Here is an 18,823-nt window from a genome sequence, read left to right as displayed (position 1 = left end):
TTTCCCCTTTATAGCCAGATGAAGTTTAATTAATTAAAAGTAAAATACAATTTAAAATATGCAAAATAACTAAAGAAGAAGCATGATACTAAGTAGAAATGAAAAATAATTTGTATTGGAATTACAAGATATTCCAAGAACATAAATGTTGTTAATCTATTGTTTTAAATTACTTCCTAGTAAACATTTTTGGTGTGGTTGGTTTTTTTTCATCTGTCAGCTGTCACAATAATTTATCTGTAAGCATTTGCCGATTACTTCAGACTGAGACTGATCAAGTATTTTTAATGGCAGTACTTTTTTTGTCCACCTGAACTGTGTAGGCAGACCCTTGCCTGGTCTAAATGACTGTATATTTTAAACCTCAAGGATTCTGTATTGATATTCCCACAGAGTAAAATTACGGGCTCCATTGAATTAAAATATTTTTTTCGATTCACTTTAATGACGTCAGTATTTGTCAGGAAAATCCTCTGAAATAATTTTTAGCTACATATTTGCAGAGAATCCTCCCTCCCTCCCTCCCTCCCTCCCTATTTTTTTCCCCTGAGCTTACTGGACACAGTGAAAAGGTGTGGGGGGCTCTTGTTGGCAGAAAACATTGCAGTATTGCCTAGTGCATGAAGCCTTGTAGCTTCTTCTCATCCTCCACTGTACTAACCTGTTTCAGGATTCTGTCTTGTATTAAACTTTCCTTTTGTTTCAATCCTACAGTACTTCCTTGGCAACGAGTGATGTACTTTTTATTAGAGTCTGAACGTATGTATATCCACTTGGTCATTGCTTTGCTTTGGGTTACAAGAGAGTATAAATGTAGCATTGGTTTAAAAAACATACCAGAGCAACTGGCTTCTCTCAGGAATAGCAGTACTAAGAGGAATTGTATAATAGTTACTAAATAACAGTAAATAAATAATAATAAGAGTAAATAAGAGTAAACAAATAACCAATATTGGTGTTGTAAGTTGCTCTTAAGTGAATGACTCTTTCCTGGCTTTTAGGAAACCACACACTGCAATATCACCCCACCTCTTTACTGTAATCAGAAATACTAGACTATATCTGGGTAGGGGAGCAGTTCCTCACAGGGAAAATGCTGAGGAGACGCCTTTACTCTGCAGGCTAATTTTAGGGAATTAGCAACAGCAAGTAAATCAAATTTCAAAATTTATCTCAATTTTGGGAGGATAAAGAAGGCAGATGGGAAACTAGAATTTTATTCCAGTGTGTGTTCAGTTTCTGTTTGAGGGCAGTTTCATTTATTTACTTGTTGTGCTTTGTGGGAAAGGGAGGATTGGACAGTGGATACATCTTCACAGGGTATTGCTGTGCTTGTAGGACAAATACCATAGCTTTACGATGACAGCTGTTGACAAACTATTCCACACCTGTTAATTACAGGTATTACAGATAGAGAGGAATTTGGGTGTTTGCTGTCACGAGGACAATACAGATGTTTTGGTCTGTGCAAACCTCTGCGGTTTGCCTCAGATCTTCGAGGACGTGGTTGTTTCTGAGCCTGTTCTGCTGTCCTGAGGCCTCTGGATGAGAAGCCACCCAGCTGCCCCATTCAGTTGCTGGTTGTGGACTTTGGTTGCTCCATCAGCTGGTGCAGCAGCGCTGTGGCCCACCTGCTAGTTCAGTGTCTGTCACTGGCTTCCGAAGGGACCGGGGGGAAAAAGCATGATATGGCACGATATTGGCAAGATATCGTCTACCCACACTGGCTAATTAAGCAGTTTTGTCTTCTCTGCCTTGAAATCAGTCCTCAAAGACAGTTTAAAACCGTGCCGGAATTAGCCTTATGTGGAAAATAGTGTGCGTGTATTTTATGGGTATTTAAATACGCTTTAGGAACCTAACTTATTTTCTAATGATTTATAAATGACATTAATCTTCTTCAACAAATAAACTAGGCAATGTTTCCTCTAAATAAGTTAAATTTTGGAAAACCCAAGGCATTCTGCAGAATCTTGAGTCTTGGCCTCTTTTGCCAACAGAGGAGCATTAAACAAATGTTAAGTATTCTGCCTACAGCAAAAGAAATCAAACTAATTCTGAAGGCATCTGATAGTATCTGCGTTATAACCCTGGTAGGTTCACAATTAGCAGATTGCAGTGTGTTAAACATAAGGCTGGCTTTGAGTAGCGGTTTAGTGACCCCGTAGCAAATGTACCTTAAGCTGTACTGCAAAAAGGATGATGATTTCTTTCTGTGATAGCTAGCACAAAACCTAAAAGCCTAGGAAGATAAGAAGAGAGATGACAGAAAACTAGGCAAAAAACTATTCAAAAGATGGTTCTTTGGAGGACAATAATGGTTCTATATAATATATATATGTCTATTTACTTAAAAGGGAATTAAAGGGACTTTGAGAAGTCATCTGGCTCATCTCCTGCTTGTTAGGATCCATTTTGTCTAACGTAATCTGTGGCAGATGTGATTTTATTTTTCCTTTTGCGTCACTTTCTCCTTAATAATTCCAACGATGAGTCTACAAACTTAGGCAAATCAATTCCAATGCCTCACTATCTGTATCATGGCGCTTGCTAATAGGAATATTGTCTGAAATCTTATTTGCTGACGTTATTGCATTTGCATCCATGAAGAGTAAAGACATATTGTTTCACTCTTTGCAATAGCCTTTTACGCGTTTGAAAGCTAAGATCACTCCTCTGGTCTTTGCTTCTTTGTATTAAAGATCCCTAATTTCTGCAATCTTGCCACATTGACTTGTAGTTTCTGTGTCTATAAATGTTCTTGTTTTTCTTCCTTGCCTCCCCTCTAGAAATCTTCATGGCTTTCCCGAAGCGCCGTGCCCAGAACTGGCTTATAAGCTACTACCTTCCTTTCTGTATTTGTGCAGCCATCTTTTCAAGTCCAAAAGTAGAACCTTGATTTGTCCTTAATGTCCTCAGCGTACCATCAACAAAGTGTGGTGGGCATAGATCTGATGGGGGTTTTTTTGAGATTTGCATATAAGTTGGGTTAGCTTCTGCTTTAGGGTTTTTTTTTTAAATTTTTTTTGTTTGTTTTTTTTTTTATTTCTTGTCCTACTGTGGGACAAGTTGGGACAGACGGGTTACTGTGATGACCATTGTGAGAGACATCAATGCACATAGAAACTATGTAAAATTTGGTGGGTGTGTGTGTATGGAAGCTCACTTAACAAAAAGCTGTCTGAAGTACAGAGCCTAAGGCTTCCTTTAAAAGGCATAAATATTACTTGAGGCAGTTGATTAAAAATAAGAGCTATACATTTCAGATGGCAGACAGCTTTCCCTGTTTAAATGCCATCTGATCCAAACTGCAGACTTATCCAACCTTGATACAATTCCATCTCTTAAGTTTAATTACAAGTGGGTAGGGTGTGTTCCCTGCTTGTAATGATGCTTTTGACTTGTTAGTGTGTAGGGTATGTTATCACAATGTTCTTCTAAGGTCTGGTAACTTCAACAGGCTTTTGGACCTGAATACAAGAAGCCAATTACGTGTTTGCTTAACTTCTACAGTGTTAGTTTAAAGCTGTCCTCTCTTAATCAGAGTCCTAATTACTAAAATGGTGTGAGCTCATACATGTGTGAGAGCTTAGTCCTGTCTGTTGACCATTAAGTATATTATATTTATGCATGCATGCAGCTGTAGTTAACTGGAAAACATTAGACCACATGGTACTCGAAATCATCCGGGCTTTTGGAGAATGAAGATGCCTTTGTTCAATAACAAGGAAGAAGCTTAATGCACAGGTTCTGTGCATAAGCCTGTGCCCTTTGGGTGGCTAGTCACTGTGGTGTTGGTACCCCTTGGCTGGGTGGCAGAGATACATGCTGGTGCTCTTTGGCATTGAAGGCTTCACCTTAGACCCTGACCAGTCAGATGCTGTTTCAGCCTTCTGCTGAATGAATGCTCCTGAAAACTTGTCTCCTGTTTTTCTCATTCATGTATCAGCATCATGACTCCATTTCTTACCATGTCACGTGCATGTTCAACTTATGCTTTTACCTAATGAGGGCAAAAATCCATGTGAATTCAATAGCCAGAACAACTGACCAACTTTTGTTACAGTGCCAGTGCTCTGTTCTGAAAGGGAAGCTGGACAAATATTTGCATTCAAATTGTGTTATAACTTCTGATAGATTTTTTTTTTCAGGTTATTAACCAGCAGACTGGTTCTGTCTCATGAGCATTTTTGGCTCATCTGTTACCTGGAAGAGAACAGAAAACTATTTCCTCCAACTTCTTTCACCAAACCGCATTACTTGTTTGTTTGTTTGTCCTTAAATTCAAGTTTGCTTAATTTTGCAATGCACTAATTGCAGGGGTCCATAGCATCTTCACACAAAGGAAGAAGAGCCACCTTGCCACAATCTTCAGTACTAGATTCTGGATCAGGTGTGGAGAATCCAGCAAGGGTAGGTGTTAGGGCAGGGAGGGTGAGGGGGGCATACGGCTAATGGAGAAAGAGTGAAGCAAAAGGTATCAGTGCTTCATATATCATGTAGATTATTCCTATGGAGTCTAACCAGTGGTTGTGTTTAATCACTTAAAACCTCAAAACCTTGGCAGAAGAAACCTTTGCACTTACAAGGCAAGACACTCAAAAGTCAGACAGTAGGATGCAGCAGTTAGAGTACATTTTCATGCTTCTTTTCCCATGCTTAATATTTAGTTTTGCACTACGGTTGCAGAGCACATTTTCAAGATAAGATAAAAGATCCTCTTTTTTAAGTACCCCATATCCATTGAGGACTTGAAATAAATGGTACATACCTCTTTTGGAAATCTAGTCCTAAGTAAGAGCTGTAATGTTTAAGACACTTGCAAAGAACGAGTCCTTGTGTCTTTAGAGCAGAATGACGTTCTGGCGGAGAGTTGGTTGCTTCAGCAGATGGGCCTGGTGCCTGTTTGAATACCCCACATCTCTCATCTGGCTTCCAGCGGCCACTGTGGAGGAGTACGCATCTCCCATAGGCTCTGTCTCTGATGTGCCAGCCTATACAAACATCTTGGATGCCCTTGGGCATCTGAAATGGTACTACTCATCACATTCTATTATTATTATTTTATTTCCTTTCACCGCTGTGGTACAGACTGTAGTCCTAACACCAAGCCATTTAGATACAAGGACCATGCATCTCATATAGGAAGCAAAAGCATGCAGTTCTGTCAGTCAACGCCACCTTTATCAGCCACACCCTTCCAGTTACATTAGCCTCCTCCACCCTGAAACAGGTAAGTTGGGTGACAGCGTTCCCAGGCCCCAGTTTGGAAGGAGTATCAGGGTGTGGCTTCGCTGCTGGTTGAAGGCAGCCTGCCTGTAGGCTGGTGCTGGCAGGGCAGAGCAGCCCAGCGCTGGCACGGGGGCCCCAGCGGCACTACTGATCCTGCAGGCAGCTGGGAAGCCGGCCGGCAAAACAAAAAAATACCTTTTCGGCTGGATCAGCAAACTCGTCTTGCTGACTGTGTGGCTGCATGGTTGTTAGTACTGGCGCAGAGCGACCGAGGAGCGTGTGTGTGTGTCGGTGTGTGCACGCGTGCTTGTGTGCTGGGTGGGGGAAAGGTGGTGCCAGTGGGGGCCAGGAGCAGGGGGACTGTGGCTCACAGTTTAAATGAATCGAACCGCACCCTGGACTGGGTGACAGCATGAGATGGTTTAAGCTTTATCTCAGAGGGGCATGGGTTGCAATTAGAAATATATCCAGCTGACATTAATTGCTGTTTTGATTATTTCTCAAGGTCAGATACAGGGTTTTCTCTGTGCCATTACTTTACCTGAAAGCGGAGTTGCACTGTTCTACAGTGAGTATATATAACTGGAATATATATTTGAACCCACATCCTGCAGTATTCTTATCAGAACGTAAAATTGAGAGAAAAAGGCATAGGTTTTAATTCTTTTGGTCTGTGATTATTTTCATATGGATTCAAAAACCTAGAAAAAATGACCTTCTTAATGTGTTGAGGAGGATGATAAAATTCAGGGCGCTTGAATCAGGACCTCACCCTCCACATCACAGAGCCTAATCACAAAAAAATAATGTTAGGTATGGTATTATAATTCCCTTTAGGTCCAGGAATTTTATGTTTATTCCCTACCTAATAAGCCAGCTTTAACAGAAAGTATGGGTAATGCCTCTTCGTGCTTTCTGCGTTCCCACTAGCCTTTCTGCAGTTTTTAGAGGGTTTTTTTTGCAGTGTGGGGGGAATGTGGGTCGAATTATCTCCAGTTCATGTGGGTACTGAAACTCTGAGCTTATGTTCATAAATGGGGAAGATGTTGTTGCAAAGCTGGTTACAAGGAAGATAAGTAGCGTGCCCCGTTGGCTAGATTTTTGGATGACTGGTAGTAGTCAATGCTGTTCGTCTTCCACTCAGTGGTGTTGGTTGGGTGTATGTGAAACACACGTGACAAAGCAGGACAGTTGGGGGGCTACTGAGTGGCTCCCAAGCTTTGTCTGCCTTCTGTGTGAATGGCAGCAGACAGCGTTACCACCTACCCAGTTGTACGTCTGGGTGCCTTACAGAGGCACCGGTGTATAGACATGTAAGCAATGCCGCGGTCCAAAATGAAACTGGAGGCTTTGTAGGTGTGGGAACAGGAGTCTTCTGCATTGCTCACATTGATTCAAGTGACATGTATGTCCCTGTCACCTATTTCTAAAGTGTCTCTAAATCTCATCTCTGGTTTCTGTTAGATGCTTTGCCATGGATTTGGCAAGCAGCTTTAAACAAAGAATTTTTTTGTTTGTTTGTGGGGGGTGGAGAATAGTCATAGAGAGGACCTTGTTAAAACCATGGTATCTAGATGAGCCCTTTATGTCTTCTGTACAGTTATGCTGTAAATCCACTCAGTAGCTTGCCTTCTTAGGTCTTTTTCTGTTAATTCAAATGCACCTCTCTTGCTTACTTTCCTGTTCAAGTCTGCAGTGCCATTGCATATTCTGCTTAAACCATATGGTCTAATGATTTAATTCTCACTCCTTTTTTTCTTTTTAGATAAGCTTAAGAGTCCTCCCCTTCAGCCTTATAACAAATATGTAGATATGAAATTGTGTACTTGCTCTGATGTAGCCTTTTATGTCATTCATATTGTAAAACAAAAGTTAGATTTTGGGGGTGGGAAGGGAGAAAAAAACCCATAAATATGCCCTGTGATTTTAATGAGCAGAGTTTTGCCAAGTGGCAATTAGTATTCTTCAGTCTTTGTGCTAATTAGGAACTTCTTAGTGTCCTCTAAGAAAAATGGTTTTTGCCAAGTTAGCAGATTTTCAGACAGGTGAGCTACTTTTAGCTTTGTCTTTGCTAGGTGCATTTTTGGTAGTGTTTTTCCTAATTGCTATTCCATTCTCTTTGAGGCTCTGATGTTATCCATGTTCTTACACTGCCCAAATCACTGGTCTGATCTGTATGGAGCTTGTCTACAATTTTGTGCTGGAGAAAAATTATGGAAGCTGAAATAATCACTCAAAGCAAAAGCTGTTGTTCTGAAACTAAGTAAGGGAAGAGAGGAAGCATAGTCTTGTTTTGCTAAGCCAAATTCTTTACTGAGCCTCCTTTCAAAATACAAGCATAAAAAATCCCATGGGGCTGTGGTTATCCTTGACCCATTGAGGACCATCATGCTACATGAACTGTGGTAGCTGGCCCCAAGGGTTCAGAGCTGAAACTTTTTTTTTGTCTCTCCACACAGTGGGAATGAACGTTTTCAGGAAGAGTGTTGATCAAAACTCTTTTTTCAACGTTTCGCAGGAAGAGTATCAGCATCTTTAGACTGAAAACACCTGAAGGTCCTAGTTCAATTTATGTGTATCTTTTAGGGCTTTCCCATTACTGAGACAAAAAGGTGTTTCATGTTAACTCTGTGAAATGGCTTCTTGGCTTATGAAGGTTTAGTAATTTTACATTGAAAGTGTCTTAAGACCAATTTTTGCTCACTTCACCTCCTTCTTCAAAAGGAAAATAAGGAAGAATTCAGAATCTAATAGTTCAGCTGATCTGAAGTGAAAATGCAAGCCGATGGTCAGGACTTCATTTTTCCTCCAATTTGGAGATGAGGCTTTCAATATGTCTAGTTCTCATAGTGTCAGAAAATATTTTCCATCTAGCCTCATTTGAGATTCTAGTCTTCTTAATCCCCTATTACACATAACTTCTTTAAAAAGTCTACGGTTTAGCCAGGACATAGGAAAAAATCTAGAAAGAGCCATGTTCATGGGTGCATAATGTTGTTTGTACTTGTGGTCCAAAGCACTCGTAAATGAGTATGTGAGTTGTGTGTACTCACCAGGAAGCATTTTCAGATCAGAGCATTTTCCTTAGGATGATCTTATTTGGGTTAATCAACTACAATGGGCCTTAGCAAGTGGTGCAGATGGCATTCGGTTGCTGAGCCAACTGAATGGTTTATAGGGTGGTATATACAAGTTTAAACTACTTGTAATGGTTCTCCTAGCACCAACACAAAGCTGTGTTGGTGCTAGGAGAACCATTATGAGTAGTTTGCCAAACCCTTCAGCTGACCGATCTCCCTTGCTGCTTCAGCAAGATATATATAAATGCTTGAAACAGCACTAAGTGGTAGGATTAGTGAAATGGTGTAAACTGTAGTGCACAACATGTTCTCCGACTACTTTGTAATAAGAGAAAAAAAAAACCCAAACCCTGAATAAGCAAGCTTTCTGATCACTTGTTCCTCTCTTCACAATCAGTCTTGCATTTAGTGGTCACATATGGGAAAGTTAGCTAGGATCTAACATTGTAGTCATGTCAAAAGGGAAGCTGTCTTGGCCACTTCACTGGGACAATTCGTTACTTTCAATCAAATCAAGCGCTGACATGAAATGGAGTCTTGGTATCTTTGTCCTTCTATGTAGTAACATGAGGTCATCAAAGATTACCAGAAGTGTCATCTCTCTCCTCTAGATTCAGGGAAGTGCTGCCTAAGTTAGAGCTGGGGAAGAGGGCTTGAACAGACCTGGAAGGGAAATGGAGCTTGCCATCTCACACTGAAATTTATAGCTAGATGTTGGCTAACTCTTTCCGAGATACCTCCCTGACCTTTCTGAGAATAGCTTTCTGAAAGAGCCAAAGAGAAGAATCTTTAGATTTCCTTTTACTTATTGTCTACTTCTACTGAGCTTGAAAGCATGAGTAATGGAAAAATATTCAAACCTTAACTGTGGTGACACAGTATGAATGGCTTATGGCCAAACACTGTAAAAAACCAAGGTCACATTAAGTTAATAAAGAGCCTCTAGGTGCTGTTTATCTTCTGCCTGTGTTTATGTAAAGAGGGTCCCCAGTTACTATCAGCCAAAAAAAATCCCTGAGCCAGTAAGTCCCAAAGTTGGAATCCTTCCCCTCTTTGATGCTGCAAAATGATAAATGCAACTGAGGTTACACGGCTAGAAATGATCGTGAAATTGCCTACAGAAGGGGAGGTCTGGCACTTTTCTGTGGGTTTGGGAGCAGAAGATGTTGGTGATTTCCTCTGTAGGCTTCCTCCCTTCTTCTTCTTCTTCTGTCATAGGGGAAGATCTTCCCCGCTGTTATTAGGAAACTTGTGGAGTCATTCCACTCCACAGTGCACCTATATGATGTGTGATTCCTTGTCACTTTTCTTTCTGGGTATTAAAACTGGATCTGCCCACCTGACTCAGAAGACTGAACTTTGAAGTCCAAGTCGGTTCATCTGTTTATCACACATCACTCCATTTCCCAAGTCCTGTATTTGACTGATGGCTCAGCTCTGAGACTCTGTTCAGCTCCACAGTTTCAATCATTGTCAAAACTGCCAAATGAAGGTCTCGCCTTCCAAATAGTGAGGAGTTACTTCTTTAACTCCCATTACTAGCTTTGCCTCTGATTTACTAGTCCAGTGGCACACTACTGAACCTCCTTTTGTTCTGTGAAGGGAGTCTGAAGAAACCAGCTTGTGTGTGTTTTTAATTACATGTTTGTTCAGCCCTGTGAGGATGTCAGGAGCTGTGAACAGTAAATGCCAAGTGATTGCCAGGAAGAAAGCCGCTGACTGCAGTGCATCGTAGACAGAACCCTTCTGTGTAACTGCCACTGCCTTGCCATGCACATACTGATGATATCTGATTTTGATTATAGTCTCTCCTCTGATGATAGTGCTGTCTCGGGTTCTCCTGGAGACAAGGTCTTGGTCAAGTGAAAACATAAGCAATAGCGTAGTCAAGGACAAAGTCAGTCTCCCCCAGATTCCAGTCTATTGACTCTTCTTTCTTCCTCATTTGGAGTGAACTGAAAGGCTAACGATCCTCCTTTAAATGAGCATAACTTGCTGTATTATGTTAGTCTAGACAAAGGAAATCAAATTAATTAGCAGAAAGACTGCAAATGTGCTGTGTAGGAGGACCTGTCATTAGAGTACCTCATCCAGGCTCCTGTGGCTTTGTGTGTATTCAGAATGATAGCTCTGGTCTTCCTCTCAGCAGAAGAGAAATAGAATAATACTAGGCTTCAATTAGAGACAGAACTATAATTCAGTCATGGGCAAGGAGAGGGGGAGGTGAGTAGGAAGACGGCTGCTCTGCAAAGCCTAAGTCATAAAACATAAAATCCCAGTTTATGCATGGCAACAGATCCTTCTATGATTGAATTACAGCCTCCATATTCAATAATGGGCCAAGTCTGTAAACCAGAATACAGACAGAACAAATATTTACATTCTTTGGGCAATGACAGAGGGAGAATCACTGAGCAGACCATGAATCAAAGCCACAAGAACATAGATGTGGGACAGCCACGTGTTGCCATCAGTGTGAAGTGGGAGGGATGCAGTAAGTTTCCAGTATTTGGATGTGAAATTTCCTGTAGTACAGGTCATCCTGCAGCATTTCACTGAAAATTCATCTTTTAGTTAAGTAAGTGACACATACTGCCAATAACAGTGAGTAAACTGTAGTTTGTCCATTCATTCTGTGTGCTATACATTTTCAAGTATATCTAGAAAGTGATATTGAAATATTTAGGTATTTAGCAATGTTTATGTTGGTATTGCATATCTAATTACAATTTTATTTGTATTCCTGACTTTATAGCACCTCGTTAGTTCTGTACTTTTGACAGTTGTTGAGCATCAGCTGCTATGATTTATTTTGGTCCAGCTGACAGCTATGACAGTCATAAACATTACTATCAGTTTGGAAATATCAATAGACATGTAGTGAAATATGAAAATTCCTTTTGTTATCTTACAAAACAGCTTGAAAATAAGGGTCAGAATAGTTCCAAACTGAAGAACTTGCATCAAGATATCAACTGGTGCATGTACTAGGGTAGCCAAGAAGCCATATAACTCTGAAGGTTTTGAACTCCAAATGTCATCTTTGTTTATAGGCCTGCAAATGCACATATACAAACAACCATCAGAGCATGCGGTTGCTGTGCTTCTCAGCCCTCACAGGTTTGAATTGCATCTCAGTTGCGTAGCTGAATTTTCCCATACGAGACCTTGAGTGAACAGGCTTCCTTTCAGAGCAAAGCCCACAGCTGAGTTAAACATTTGAAACAAAAGTAATTAAACAGGGATTCTGATGGACCATTAGTTAATCCACAAAAAGTAACTGCAAAAGTAAGCAAAGCAGAAGCCAGGTGTTCTTAGAGAAAGACGAAAACATCTTGTAACTCTCCAAGTCAGTTTGTGTACAAAAGGGGATACAAAATATTACAGGATCACCCCAAGGGTAATACCATGCATGGTGTGCAGCAGCGACTCATTACCGCCTGGCTTCCGTCTACACGTAGCGCAAATAAGTTTTTTAGCTGTTGGGCCAGCTTGCACCCTGAGCAAGAGAATGTATTAAAAACATTGAGGTGACCCACTGTTGTTTCAAGGTGTCTTGTATTACACGTGAACATTAGAGCTCATGAACTCTGATTTTCTATGGGTGTGTTTGGTGTGCCAGTCCACCACAGTAACCCTAAACGTCCTCTTTACTACTCACACCTCCTGTAGTACCAAACTGTGATATCCTTGACTTATCCCCCCCTTCCCCTTCCCTGAAATACTTTTCATGCCTTCCTGTATACCCTAGGAGAAAACACACTTAGTGTAATGCAATAGGAGTTTCAAAACTGCCTTGCTGTCCAACTTGTTTGAAATTTGGTCACTGGATTAAAAAATGTAATTGCAAAGAACTATCAGGTGTGTAACTGCATGTTGCTTATTAACCAAAGAAAAGACAAAGAAGGATGAGAGGATTCCCTAGGTTTAGCCTCACTGAGGAGAAAAAAATGCTTTTCTGTGAAACTAATCATTCTGGTAGGGCGCTTAGTTACATGTTTGCATGGCATAGACCTGGTTGTGGCTAACAGGCTGAATGGGCTCAAAACTTGTGTTATTTGCTCATTAGTATAGGTCTTCTGCAATCTGTCCCCAGAACTGCTGTAAGTTTTAGTCAGGAGGACTGATGTGTTGTCAGGCAAATTTAAGCAGAGATAAATGTAAATGAAAAACTCTTGAAGCAATAAATCTATGCAATTTTTAGGACAACTTTATGAAAATACAGCTGCAATGATTCTTGCAAGTGGCATATTGGAAAATAGTGGGATACATAGCTGAAATTTTGTGTGTATGGGAATTTGCATACTACCTAATAGAAAGACTAGCCTGTAGGATATTGAGATAAGAGCAATTGTTATTTGAACCATCTGTGTTCCAGCTCTATAGATAGGATATTGGCTTACAAAAATTCATAATATAAAGACTACACCATCAATAACATTTTAGATTTTTCCAACAGGAACATGACTACTTAAGAGTCATAATGTAGTAACTGAGGATAGCGTCTTGAATAGAGAGCCTGGAAGAATACAAGTATCTGAATCTGCCAGAAAATCTGGAAAATTTAAATGTTACTTCTCTGTTGATTAATCTAGTGTTTCTCATATACAAGATTACATGCCACCTATTGATTTTTAGAAGTAATTGCATTTTTCTGACCATTAAGCAAGCAGACATTCTTTTGAGCACTATTATGATGCTTTAATGTACAGGCCTCAGTTTTCTTCTAGAACAGATCTCATCCAAATGCTCTCTTCTGGAAATGGTGCAAGTACAGTAATGCACGTATATTGAAGACTAATGGTCTTCTCCCTTATTGTGAGCTAGAAAATGAGCCGTGTGCTCTGGAAATAGTGTATTGTTTGAAGCTACAAAGCAATAAAGCTCCTAACTTCATCTATGTTCTATCAAAACTCAGGGAAACTATACTGGAAATTTTCATACAGAACCATTTTCATATACAAAAGTATAATGTTTTTAAAGAAAAGCTTGCTTAAGGGTAACAAATCTGGATTGATCAGCAAAAAGAAGAGCATTGGTGCCACGCAGTGCAATTGAAAGACTTTGGAAACAGTCCGTTCTCAGTTAATTTCTGACCTCCAGTAACTCACTTCCCCTCTGTGCTCAGTTCTGGTCCCACCATATGTTGCTTACCAAGTTAGTCTACAAACACTTGAAGTTGTGTTGCTTAGTCAGGCACTGGTCTTGGATGAGATTTCTATGTTCTGTTGTAATGCAAACAACAAAAATATAATGGAGACTACTCATTGCAAAATAGTCTTTTGTAGTATCGATTCTCCAGTGAGGAAGCAATGAAATGAGCTATTGTATTTAAATGCTGAACTTTCCCCATTCTTGTGTTGACTGTCCTCCTTTCCAACAGGCTGAGGGATGGTCACAAATGAAGACATTTGCTCAAGCCACTGCTTCCCTTCTGATTTAGTTTTTAGTTTCCCAAGGGCAGAAGTCTGCTGTTTTCTCCTGAATGAAACGCTGCCAAATGGGAGTGTACCAGCTGCCTTCTGCACAGAAGAATAAAGTTAAATGTAGGCTATTACTGCTTGCTGGACAAAATGTTCATGTGCAAACAGAACTGACTTGCCTATTTGGGGCTCTTTATCTCATGCTGAAAAGCTGAGGAACACTGAGAAGGACAACAAGTATCTTTTCAACCTGGTTCACTCTTGCAAAGAGATATTTTTTAGATTCATAGGAGAACTAACTTTCAGTCCTTTCCAGAAAACTGTTCTTGTATCCAAGGAGTTTTCTTTTATTTATTTGTCCCACCCCCTGACTGTAGCATTCTCCAAAACCAGGTTGGGAGAAAGAAAATCAACCTCATGGACGGCAAGCAGAAATCTGGTTTTATTTTGTGGGTTTTTCCCTCCTCCCACTCCCCCTTTTTTCCCCAGTGTTGCATGTGCTGCCAGTACTGATGACTACCCAGACACTTCTGAGTAGGACATCTCACTCTGCTTGGGACAATTCACATGTGCTCACCAGGCAGACATTTGTCTGTGGTTGGCTCTGAAACCACAAGTTCCTGAAGCTGAAATTGCAACAAAATTCAGGAGTTTTAATCATAACAATATTCCAAAAAGCTTTTGTCCAGTTACCTGTTAGTATTCAATTGGAGTTCTGTGTATTCACATTCCCTTAAAAATGGCATTGCTGCATTACCAGAGCTACTGTAGGATGACTTAACTTTTACATTTCTTGCAGCTTTTCTTCCTCCCCTTTATTTTACTTTTCCTGTGTCAAAATGATAAATGCTGACACAGTTGTGGAATCAAATCTTTGCTACTGATAAATACAGAGCAGTATGAAGTTGATAGTGTCTTGCTTCACTGTATTGCCTGGCTAGCATTTAGCCTTAAAAAAAAAAACCAACTTGGACCATGGTTTCCTTCACTATTTTCTTATAGTTGGGTGATTGCCTTAGTAATTGCATTTATTATATGTGTATGTGTTTTTTGAGAAGTGTTGGTATTTATCATGGATATAAGTGTTAGTGAATGTATCTCAAAGAAAAATACCAGAGCTTGCTTCACCAATACTTCCCTTCCCCCCCCCCCCCCAGTCTTCTGGAACTCTGGTTCATATCTTGGATATAATAGATTAAAACTGATGTCTCAGCTAATGAAATCTTCAATGACTCTCCTCACAAACTCCTTGTCCTGGCTTTGAAAAATGAGAAACTTCTCTCAATTCCTCCAATACTAATACTACTTAAAAAAAAAAAAAAAGTGAAGCACAGGTTTAGAAGCTATGTAAGATAGGAAGGATTCAGCCTGTGGAGCGCCTAATACCATAGGCCTGTAATACAATATTTAAATCAATATACTTCCTGGCAGGATGTCAGTGCAAAGAGGAGCATTGGAGTAATGTGATCTCTTAACTCTGATGAAGTGAGCAGCTGCATTCTAACCTGTTTCAAATGAGCTTGTTTGAAGTTCCTGAAGAAGGAATGGTTCAAGGGTTATAGACATGAATTTCTGGAGGCAGTAAAGGTAGATAAGAAAGATAGAGGACAAAACATGAAGGAAAAACCCATCATTCGAGCTGGTTGGGTTTAGTGCCAAGAGTGAGTTTACCCTCAAGTTTTCTTCATAATTGCTCCTGTCCTGGAGCACATAGTCTGACACATTATACATTGCTGAATATGATGGGAGTAATTGGTTGAGTCCTTGATTCCTCTTGTATTTTTGTGCATGGACCAGGAATTCTTCTAAACTACCAGCCTCTTCAGAAAAAATTCAAGGTAAAGCTCTTGGTTGTAGAAAATTTATAGTGAGAGCTGAGATTAATCTGAAGCAACATCCTCTGAGTTGCTTTCAACTAGCTTTATCTTAGCATAGACTATCCCCACCAGTGTCTTTGTTCTATGTACTTTGGTTTTGTCTATGATGTACTCTATTTTTCAATATTTTAAATTCAGTGTCTTCAGGAACTGTCTTGACAAGGAGAACTTCTAAGTTCTGGCATTATGGGGGAAGTGCTGTGCTCTCCTGAGGAACGTGGGCTGGCATCAGTGAAACCCAACCTCACACTTCCCCTTTCAAAAACAGAACAAGAGCCTGGATGGGACAGTATGGTTCCTGAGGTGTCCATCCTGCAGGCAGACCCTTTCTCTTTCCTTCAGAGCTTCGTGGTGTTCCCTGTGGGCATGCTTGGGCCTCGCTGGGGGAGAGGTGTTGGTGCGAGGGAGAGAGAAGGTTGGATCTCCTTGGTGGGAGGGAGAGGGAAGGATGGAGAGAAGGAAGGATCTCCATCCAAGCCAGCCAGTGAGAGTACAAGGAGTTTATTAAGTCTGAACAAAATGTTTTCTCCCTGTACCACCTACTGCTAGGGCTGTGACGCAACGAAATAGCTTTCTCTCAAATCGCTACAGAAGGTTCTTAGAGGGCAAGAATGGAAAAAGTTCTGCTTGTAATGGCATTCATTATTGCTTTTTAAACAATTATTCCCTTTGGTGTTGCGTGCAGTGGTTTTAAAAAGTGATGCTTAGTATTCCTAGTACATGGTAACTCTTTTTTACTGCTAAAATGCAGTGATTTTGTATCTGAATATCTGAATAACACATTCTAGCTGTAGTACTGGGTTTTCTGAGTTGTTTTGTTTAAGTTTGGTCCCCCCCTGCCTCCAACATGTTTTGTTATTGTGGCTGGCCTCAGTCTTGGCAATTTAATCATGAGAATCTATTAATGATGGAATGATTTACTAAAGGCCCATGGCTCTACAAAAAGAAAGATATAGTACAGTGTTCAGCTATTGCTGACGTTGTTGAGAAACAGGAGCAATAGTTTCCGAAGGATACTTGAAAGGGAGAAGTTAGCACCAAATGCCTCCCTTGCACAAAGATGCCTGATTTGTATAGTCTTTATTTGAACATTGTACCATTAGAATCATGCCTAACCATTAATAAATTAAATAAATAGCATTTTTGGCTTCCTGGTAGAGAATCTGATATTTCCTGGCTTCCCGCATCTGTTGCTAAAGCCAAGTTTTAGTTCTTTGAAAAGTTATTGCCTGGCTTGTCTTCAAGGAACACTTCGTGTGTCCCATCTTAAATGCTGAGAACTGACCATGTACACCGTGTTCTTACATTAATATACATACGTCTGGTTTATACAGATCCTTTTTTGACTAGGTCTAGTAAGAAAGTAAGCAGGGAGTAGAAAATTTTTTGGTAACGGGGATTCCAACCATCAGCTGAATAGCTGATCCCAAAGGAGAGCTCTTGTGTCTCTGAAGTTTGCAGGATGGAAACTGTAGAAGAGTGATGCAGGTGGTCAAATATGACCATGCGTGTACCATGCCACAGAACCATACCTGATTTAACCTAGCCTATAATTCGTGCCTTTTGCTGGTAGTTGAAGAGAAACCATTTTCAAGGCAAACTCTTCAGCTGTTAATTAAATTCAAAATTTTCAAAAAGTAAAGTATCTGAATTTGTTTATCATCTTCCCAGTCATTGGCTCTCATGGTGCTTTTGATGGGTGTAGGATGGGGTTATAGTACTAAATCTTCCACATGTTTTTACAGGCTGAGTCCATCCTGTGACTAAGCTAAAGAGGTAGGATCTCAAGTTCTGTGGTAAGACAGGTTTTGCAGATATATTTTTTTAAACCACTGGCTGTGGCTTTTTTTCTGAACCCCTCCCAGGAAGACCTGTTGAAGAGGAGATGATTGTGTGACATATCTGTATTAGAGAGTTGGATGCTTCCAGGAATGCTGATAATGCCGAGTGCTTTGTAGGTGTTGCATGCTAAAACAAACAAATGGGTCTCACACCTGCTGATTTCCTGAGCAGCCAACGTAAAATATCACAGCGATCTTGCAGTTACATCCCGCTCTTTCTGTCCACCTGCAACCCTGAGGTAGGCTGATCTACAAAACTGGAATTCCTAGTCAGAAACTGCATCCTAAGCTTAGAAACTGAAGTCACGCCTTTGAAAACCAGAGGAAACAGTGGAGCACAGGAGGGCACTCAGCACAGACAGGCACTGCCAGTACCTCCTGCCCTGTCTTTCAGACCATAGCACCCACTTCTGCATTGGGGACTTCTCAAAAAAAGATGCACTTGAATTCTGAGGTCAAATCCAATACTCCAATTCCCAGAGAAGTGCCCTAACCACAAAACTATAGGCTATTTTGGGGGTTACACTGCTGCCTGTCCTGCTCCGGAGCTGGATTGCTTTCAAGAATGCATGAGTTATAGGGCCAGAAGGTCGGTATGCAAGAGGGAGCCTGCCTTGGTAGATATTTTATGTTACACAGTAATTGGATACAAACAAGAAATAAAGCTAAGGGCAGACACAGTGATCCTGGGTCTTCCCCTCCTAGCTGAGTGCCCTGACCTCTCTGCATTACAGAGCTGGATCTTGGCATTCTTACCTCCTTGGCCAAGGATTTTTTACACTCCTGGGTACCTGATAGCCCAGCTCCAGCATGACAGGTTTGATGACTTTATGAACTCATACTTGATGCTGATTTCCTTATCTCAAAGAGATAAAAACTTAGCACGTGAAATGTAAATGCAGCTAGGCCTTGTTTGGTGTCTAGTCTAAGGTTAAGTTATTTTCTGCACCAGCTCACGCACTGGAAGAAAGGGGTGGGGGAAACTGGCAGCAGCTGGCAATGACGCTTGAAGAAGCTGAAAACTGTCACACAAGAGCTTCCACCAGCTCTGTCATGTGGACCCCCCCCAGTGCAGCAGGAATGGTGGGCCCAGGCTGGCATGTGTGCAAGTTTTAGAGGCGTTGGTCTCTTGAAGCAGTCCTTGCTTGCCTGGTCTCAGCCACATGCTGTTCAATTCTGTGACATCCAAGTAGGACAGAACTGCCCCGTTCTTGCCAGAAGCCAGATTCTTCTCCAGTATGTTTTGTGTTTCTTCTCATCCCGCTCTGTCTGCAGACAGAGAGCATTCACCATCTTGCTTTGCATTCAGACTGAGTTTACCAAAATGTTCTGTTTCTCTCAAATACTGAGGTTTCTCTTCTCTTTGCATG

The 18,823-nt window shown here is 40.8% G+C and overlaps 1 protein-coding gene across 3 annotated transcripts in view; it reads left to right on the top strand.

Moving 5' to 3' along the window:
- Positions 1 to 18,823, top strand: part of GREM2 (gremlin 2, DAN family BMP antagonist) — a 562,614-nt gene that overhangs the window by 15,020 nt on the left and 528,771 nt on the right. The window contains exon 1 of one of the 3 annotated variants that reach the window (XM_075495980.1): positions 5,777 to 5,800. The exons of the other annotated variants lie outside the window; for them this stretch is intronic. The gene's annotated coding sequence lies outside the window, so the exon portion shown is untranslated. Of the gene's footprint in view, positions 1 to 5,776; positions 5,801 to 18,823 lie in introns of those variants that run through there. 3 annotated transcript variants of the gene reach the window in all.

The sequence above is a fragment of the Mycteria americana genome, chromosome 3, assembly GCF_035582795.1.
Source record: "Mycteria americana isolate JAX WOST 10 ecotype Jacksonville Zoo and Gardens chromosome 3, USCA_MyAme_1.0, whole genome shotgun sequence".
NCBI lineage: Eukaryota > Metazoa > Chordata > Aves > Ciconiiformes > Ciconiidae > Mycteria > Mycteria americana.
This window is presented reverse-complemented; position numbering and strand designations above follow the sequence as displayed.